This window comes from Arachis ipaensis, chromosome B03 (assembly GCF_000816755.2).
Source record: "Arachis ipaensis cultivar K30076 chromosome B03, Araip1.1, whole genome shotgun sequence".
Lineage (NCBI taxonomy): Eukaryota > Viridiplantae > Streptophyta > Magnoliopsida > Fabales > Fabaceae > Arachis > Arachis ipaensis.
This window is the reverse complement of record NC_029787.2, coordinates 109,933,907-109,941,631: the sequence shown is the minus strand read 5'-3', so window position 1 is coordinate 109,941,631 and position 7,725 is coordinate 109,933,907. Positions and strand designations below refer to the sequence as shown.

The following is a 7,725-nucleotide window of genomic DNA, read 5'->3' as shown; positions in this document are numbered from 1 at the left end:
AGTGCTATTCTGCGGTTTTTTCTGCTTTATAGATCTTCCTGACACTTGTTTTTGCCAATCAACTAACTTCAATGTATCACTATCCAATAATTTCTTGCCACGTGGCCATTCTGTGTCACTCCAGGTCCTTTACCAATGCACCACGTGGCTTTTTATATTGTCTGGATTTTGGACTAGGGTGCTATTATGAAAGGGATTAGACATTCAATTAGTATCAAGCAGTAGAGCTGAGGTATTAAATTTTTTGTTATTTATATTGTTTATTCAGAATGCAATCTTCTGTGTGGTGGCCCATCATTGTCTCTCTCTTTATGAAGCACCAAAGAGTGTGGGATAGTGGAACGTAGAACGGTAGAAGTTGAAATGAAAGAGATGGTTGTGTGGTAACATGACAGATACACAACATGCAAATGATGAAATGCATGACACGTTGTTAAGTCTAAGCACACATGTTGGTCTTTTGGTCAAATGCCAATGCCTACACTCTTGGCAATTCATCAACCCATCAGAAAATTTAAAATAAATAAATAAATTTTATTTAAAAAAAGATAATACAAAAAGTTATGTTTATACTAAAATCTAACTTCTATAATTATATATATGAAGTAACCCGGGATAAGATGGAATATCAAAAAAAGGACTCTTCTATCTCAATTTGATCTCCTGATGTAATAGTTAAGGGAATTACTCTATCTCACCTGTTCACACTCAAATTTCTCAAAGAAACTCAAAGAAAATTTTATTTATCAAAAATTAAGAAAAAAATGGCTACCAGGTTTTAGAGGGTTTTTATACCTCTTAAATTTAAATCCCTAACTCATAAGTTCACTAGAATAAAATATGGGCCAAATCATAATTGGGTCTAAAACAAACAAATAACAAAAATAAAATAAACATAAAATAAATTCTAAGAAAGTGATGTCTCTTTTAATTCATCTTGACTAATGAGAGTCTTTAATGCATCTTGTAAAACAGTAAGACGTGTGGCTTTTGATAATCGTTAATCATTGTCTTGCCCAATTCTTGATGCATCTCCTGAACACATGATTTAGCCATGTTTGCAAAACCTTCTTTTATTCTCTTAGTTGTTGCTCTTGTAATTGGACCAATTGGCATATGACAATTCTCAGTTTATCCCATGGGGCTCGTATCATTCCCTCCTTCCTGAAAAAGATTCGTCCTCGAATCTGCATCACAAGCAAAAGGAGATAGGTCAGAGACATTAAAAGTAGCTGATACATTATACTCACCTGGAAGGTCAATCTTGTAAGCATTGTCATTGACCCTTTCGAGCACTTGAAATGGACCATCACCCCTAGGGTCTAACTTGGATTTTCTTTGAGTAGGAAATCTCTCTTTTCTCAAATGAACCCATACCCAGTCACCAGGTTCAAAGATAAGTTGTCTTCGACCTTTATTCACCCGTTGGGCTATCAACTTATTTTTCTGTTCAAGCGATTCACGTGCTTTCAAGTGCATTGCTTTAACCTTTTCAGCTTTACCTTCTGCATCCAAGCTAACAATATCACTCAAAGGCAAAGGTAATAAGTCCAAAACAGTTAAAGGATTAAAACCATAAACAAGTTCAAAAGGAGAAAACCCAGTAGAAGAATGAGTAGTTCTATTATAAGCAAACTCAATAAAAGGTAAACAATCTTCCCAAGTTTTCAAATTCTTACCAACAACAGCACGTAATAAGGTCCCTAATGTTCTATTTACTACTTCAGTTTGACCATCAGTTTGAGGATGACAAGTAGTAGAGTATAATAATTTTGTGCCTAATTTACCCCATAAAACTTTCCAAAAATGACTCAAAAATTTGACGTCACGATCAGAAACAATAGTTTGGGGAACACCATGCAGACGCACAACCTCTCTAAAGAATAGATCAGCAATATTTGTTGCATCATCAGTTTTATGGCATGCAATAAAATGAGTCATTTTACTAAATCTGTCTACCACAACAAAAATGCTATCTCGACCTTTTCTTGTTCGAGGCAAACCAAGAACAAAATCCATAGAAATATCAATCCACGGATGCATAGGAACAGGTAAAGGGGCATACAAACCATGTGGTAAAGACTTAGATTTAGCCTGTTTACATGCAACACACTTAGCACAAATTTTTTCAACATCTCTACGCATGCGAGGCCAATAAAAATGTTCAGATAACACATCCAATGTCTTATGCACACCAAAATGACCCATCAAACCCCATTATGTGATTCAAGAACAAGTAAGTCCCTCATAGAACAAGCAGGCACACAAATTCTATTACCACGAAACAGAAAACCTTCATGTCTATAAAATTTGTTAAATTCACTATGTTCACAAGAGGCATAAATAGCAGAAAAGTCAGAATCAGTGACATACAACTCCTTTAAAAACTCAAAGCCCAATAACTTAGAGGTAAGTGTAGTAATCAAAGCATACCTCCGAGATAAAGCATCAGCAACGACATTATCTTTACCTTGTTTAAAGGCAATAACATAGGAAAATGTTTCAATAAATTCCACCCATTTAGCATGTCTTTTATCAAGCTTACCTTGTCCTTTTAAGTGCTTCAAAGATGCATGATCCGTGTGAATCACAAACTCCTTAGGTAAGAGGTAGTGTTGCCAAACCTCTAAAGCCCGAACCAAAGCATATAATTCTTTGTCATATGTTGAATATTTACGCTGAGCTAAATTCAACTTTTCACTGAAGAAGGCAATGGCTCGTTTTTCTTGCATTAAAACAGCACCTATACCAATCCCAGAAGCATCACATTCAATCTCAAAGGTTTTATCAAAGTTAGGTAAAACAAGAATAGGAGCAGAACACAAACAGTCTTTTAGGGTATGAAATGCAATGTCTTGTTCCCTTTCCCATTTAAATCCAACATCCTTTTTTATGACCTCTGTGAGAGGCGCAGCAATGGTAGAAAATTTTTTTACAAATTTTCTATAAAACCCAGCTAACCCATGAAAACTTCGTACCTCAGAAGCATTCTTAGGTGTTGGCCATTCACGAATAGCCTTTACCTTTTCCTCATCAACTTCAATTCCACTCGCACTCACAACAAAACCAAGAAATATAACTCGATCAATACAAAAAGTGCACTTTTTAAGATTAGCATATAATTTCTCTTGTCGAAGCACTTCCAAAACAGCTGAAACATGTGACAAGTGGTCATCCAAACAAGTGCTATAAATGAGAATATCATCAAAATAAACAACAACAAATTTACCCAAAAAGTCTCGCAAAACATGGTTCATCAGACGCATAAAAGTACTAGGGGCATTAGTTAACCCAAAAGGCATTACCAACCACTCATATAACCCATGTTTTGTTTTAAATGCAGTTTTTCATTCATCCCCTGGGTTCATTCTAATTTGATGATACCCACTTTTTAAATCAATTTTAGTGAATATGCATGCACCATATAACTCATCAAGCATGTCATCTAACCTAGGGATAGGATAACGATATTTTACCATAATTTTATTGACTACACGACAATCCACACACATTCGCCAAGTACCATCCTTCTTTGGAACCAACTAAACTGGTACAGCACATGGACTCATACTCTCCCGGATGTGACCTTTGGCTAATAACTCCTCTACTTGCCTTTGAAGTTCCTTTGTCTCTTCAGGATTACTCTTATAGGCTGGTCTATTAGGAATGCTAGCACCAGGAATAAAATCAATTTGGTGCTCAATCCCACGTAATGGAGGCAAACCACGTGGTACGTCAGTAGGAAAGACATTGGCAAATGCCTGCAACAAAGAGACAAAGCTATTTGGCAAATTTGGGTTAAGGTCAGTGTCAGAGAATAAAGTATCCCTAAACCGAACCATAAACAAAGCTTTCTTGCCTATTAAAGCACTCTTTAAATCTCTCTCTTGCAAAGAAACACAATTTGCTCTCAACTTTCTCAATTTTTTTTGTATTTGTACTACTCTCATGACATGGACTCTTTTCTTTCTTTTCACTCACCTTTGGGCCTTTTGCTATATTCTTTTCTCTCATAGCCTCTTTTCTCTCAGATTTTTCTGTGATCTCACATCCCATGTTCCCCTTGGTATCCTGTTGAAGCTTTAACTGGTCAAGGTAAACCTCCTTAGGTGATAAAGGAGCAAGAGTGATCTTGCAACCATTAAAATCAAAGGAGAATCGATTTGTATAACCATCATGAAATGCTCGACGGTCGAACTGCCAAGGTCGCCCCAATAATAAATGACAAGCTTGCATTGGCACCACATCACACAATGCCTCATCAACATACTTGCCAACAGAGAATGCAATTGTCACCTGTTTGTCAACCTTGATCTCTCCACTGTCATTCAACCACTGCAACATATATGGTTTAGGATGTCGAACACATGTCAAACCCAATTTCTCCACCATAAGTGTACTAGCCACATTAGTCCAACTCCCGCCATCAATAATTAGACTACACACTTTTCCACCCACCAAGCATCTAGTGTGAAAAAGATTGTGGCGTTGCTCTAGACTTTCTTCTTTCACCTGTAAATTCAAAGCACGTCTAACAACAAGAGATTCACCATGGACTGCATACTCAACATCACTATCAGAACAATCCTCCAAAGATGGCATGCTATTATGATCAGAGTCATCACCATGATCAGAATCAGACACAATATCATCTCCTCTAATAACCATCAATCTCCTATTTGGGCAATCACTAGCATAATGACCCATACCATGACACTTGAAGTATTTAATATCTCGATGTCTAGAAGTAGCAGAAGAAGAGTTAGAATTACCTTTCTTCTTCGTAGCATCAAGCAATGCATTGGATTCAACACCCTTAGTCTTTGTTGTGTCAGCACTACGAGACTCCCACTTTGGATTAGCATGCGATAATCCTCTTGGTGCTCTTCTTTGTTGTTGCCTCTCCACCTTTATTGCCATACTGACTAGATCCTCTATCTCCACATAATGATGTAACTCCACTACATCAGCAATTGCTCTATTCAAACCACCCACAAATCGTGCCATAGTAACCTCAGTGTCCTCTTCTATGTTGGCAGTAATCATAAGCATTTCCATTTCCTTATGGTAGTCTTCAACGGACTTAGAGCCTTGAGTCAGTCGATGTAACTTCTGATGCACTTCCCTGTAGTAGTACGAAGGCACAAATCGTTTCTTCATGAGGCGCTTCATAAGATCCCAAGACTCTATAGAGTGATCATCATTCCGCCGTCGTGTCTTCACTAGTTCATCCCACCAAAGCAAGGCATAGTCAGAGAATGCAACTGCTGCCAAACGAACCTTCTTTGCCTCAGAGTAATTATGGCAAGCAAAAATTCTTTCCACCTTACGTTCCCACTCCAAATAAACTTCAGGATCATTTCTCCCTTTGAATGGTGGTATTTGCATCTTGATGGCGTTGATATTGCTATCTTGACTTTTATGTCGAGGTGTTATAACCCCATCAGAGTCATCATCAGAAGGTACATGATTCTGACACCGATTTTGGAAAGGTCCTTGTTTAGCAATCTTGGATAGTGTCTGTGTCACCTCTTGCTTCCATGCTTCCAATTCAGTCAAGCGATTAGTTAAGTGTTGAATGGCCCTTTGCATCAACTCCATGTCAACTACAGTATCTTCAGAATGAGATGCCATAACAATGAACCCGTAATAAAAATATTATAAAAGGACCTCACAAGCACTCGCTCACGTGTTTCACTCAAAGATGGACACTCGTGTTTATTCTCAAAATTGGCTTTTATCCTCTATTAAACTTACCACTCTTGCCTTTTACCACTCTTGAATCTCTTTGACTGTTGCACTTTAGAAATCAAATAAAAATAAAAGATAGAGAAAATCCGACGCAACGATAAAAAGAAAAGATGGATAGAATAATAAAAGGGACAAGACACAAAAGACAAAAGATAAGAATAATAATAATTAAAAAAAATAAAAATTAAGAATAAGAATAATAATAATAACGTACGTAATGATTTTTTTTTTTTGAGATTGTTGCTTTGTTTTGTTTTTTTTTTGTTTTGTTTTGTTTTTTGTTTTTTGTTTTTTGTTTGCTGCTTGAGTGCTACTGTGTAAACTTTAAAGTATGTACTCTTTTTTTTTTTACTACTAATGAGAAGAATAATAATAAAATAATAAAAGGGAAGGACAAAAAGAATAACGATGAACACAAAGGCAGCAAGAAAAGAAAATAATCCTAGGGAAAGGAATTAAAAGCCAATCAACAAGAAAAGAATAAGACGTAAGGATGAAGTGACTATGCGTGGCTGGAATTTTTTTTTTTTTAAATTTATGTAGAACACAGAAAGGGTGAATGTAGACTAATGAAAATTAATCTAATACCTGAAATCTGATACCAAATGATACGGAACGTAACCCAGGACAAGATGGAATATCAAAGAAAGGGACTCCTCTACCTCAATTTGATCTCCTGATGCAACAGTTAAGGGAATCACTCTACCTCACCTGTTCACACCCAAGTTTCTCAAAGAAACTCAGAAAATTTCATTCATCAAAAATTAAGAAAAAAATGGCTACCAAGTTTTAGAGGGTTTTTATACCTCTTAAATTTAAATCCCTAACTCATAAGTTCACTAGAATAAAATATGGGCCAAATCATAATTGGGCCTAAAACAAACAAATAACAAAAATAAAATAAACATAAAATAAATTCTAAGAAAGTGATGTCTCTTTTAATTCATCTTGACTAATGAGAGTCTTCAATGCATCTTGTAAAATAGTAAGACGTGTGGCTTTTGATAATCGTTAATCATTGTCTTGCCCAATTCTTGATGCATCTCCTGAACACATGATTTAGCCATGTTTGCAAAACCTTCTTTTATTCTCTTAGTTGTTGCTCTTGTAATTGGACCAATTGGCATATGACAATTCTCAGTTGTCCCATGGGACTCGTATCAATATATCTATAACTACTTTTTTTTTTATCTTATACATTATACAACTTACACTCACTCACACATACTACTATCTATAACTACTTAAATATATGAAGACTCATTTTGTTTTTTTGGTATTAATATGAAGACTCATTTAATAGTTATTTTTATGTATACATGACATTTTTTGTTTACTTGAGTCAAATATAAAAGTTATTTTGGAGCAGATGGATCCAAGCTCCTAAATAACCAACTTGATTTGAAAATGATAAAATAATCTGACATAAAGATGATCTTAAGAAGAAAATAAAAGACGAAATTTTTTTTATAATTTATTGTAGAATAAAATAAATTGGGAAGAGAAGTAGATATAAAAATAAAATAGAGAGAATAAGATAATTTTATTAATACTCTCTAATATGTATATCTTACTATAAATGAGATTTTATAACACACTCTCAGTAATGATATACTCAATATAATATATAAATATAATGTAAAAGAAACAAAAGTCACGTAGCTTTTGGATTTGCTAATGAAGCTCTTTAGTTTTTGTGTATTGTACTTATGTATCTTGCACATATTTATGAGTAACTTCATGGCCTATTTATAGACTCGATCGTCATAGTTGGCTTTGTTGATAATTTGGTCATGATTTGGTGATGGCTTTCACTATCTACCACTTGATGGTTTAGTGAAATAAGTTAAATCAATCAAGACATCCATATTCCATAATCTAATTTACTATAGTGTATGAGAGAGAGTCATTATAACTGAAATATTCTAGAAGAGATAAAAATAAGAAGCTAGTACGTATAAAAAATGATCAAGT

The 7,725-nt window shown here is 35.1% G+C and overlaps 1 pseudogene; it reads right to left on the bottom strand.

Annotated features, from left to right (window-relative positions):
* Nucleotides 1,132-5,615, bottom strand: LOC107633542 (annotated as a pseudogene).